A 397-nucleotide genomic window follows, 5' to 3' on the forward strand; every position below is an offset into this window, starting at 1 on the left:
CAATCGTACGGAGCACGGGAGGACGGATATGGAGAACCACATCGTCCACCTAAGAACGGTGCTCGAGTGCATGCACACTAACAAACGGTACGCCAATGCAGACAAGTGCATCTTCGGCGCAGAAGAAATTCCCTTTTTAGGGAGCTTCGTTGGGAAGCGTGGCCTTCGAGCGGATCCCGCTGAGGTCAAGGCCATTGTAGATTGGCCGGTTCCAAAGAGCCAGAAGGGCTTGCGTAAGTGGCTTGGTCTCGCCAACTACTTGCTCAAGTACAGCGTAAATTACGCAGAAATGGCCCGGCCATTAACCAATCTCCTAAAAAGGATGCGGAATGGTGTTGGAGCACCGAACATCAGGAGGCTTTTGACGGGGTCAAAGACAGCCTCCTGCATGCACCAA

Source organism: Plasmopara halstedii (genome assembly GCF_900000015.1).
Source record: "Plasmopara halstedii genome assembly, contig: Scaffold_323, whole genome shotgun sequence".
NCBI lineage: Eukaryota > Oomycota > Peronosporomycetes > Peronosporales > Peronosporaceae > Plasmopara > Plasmopara halstedii.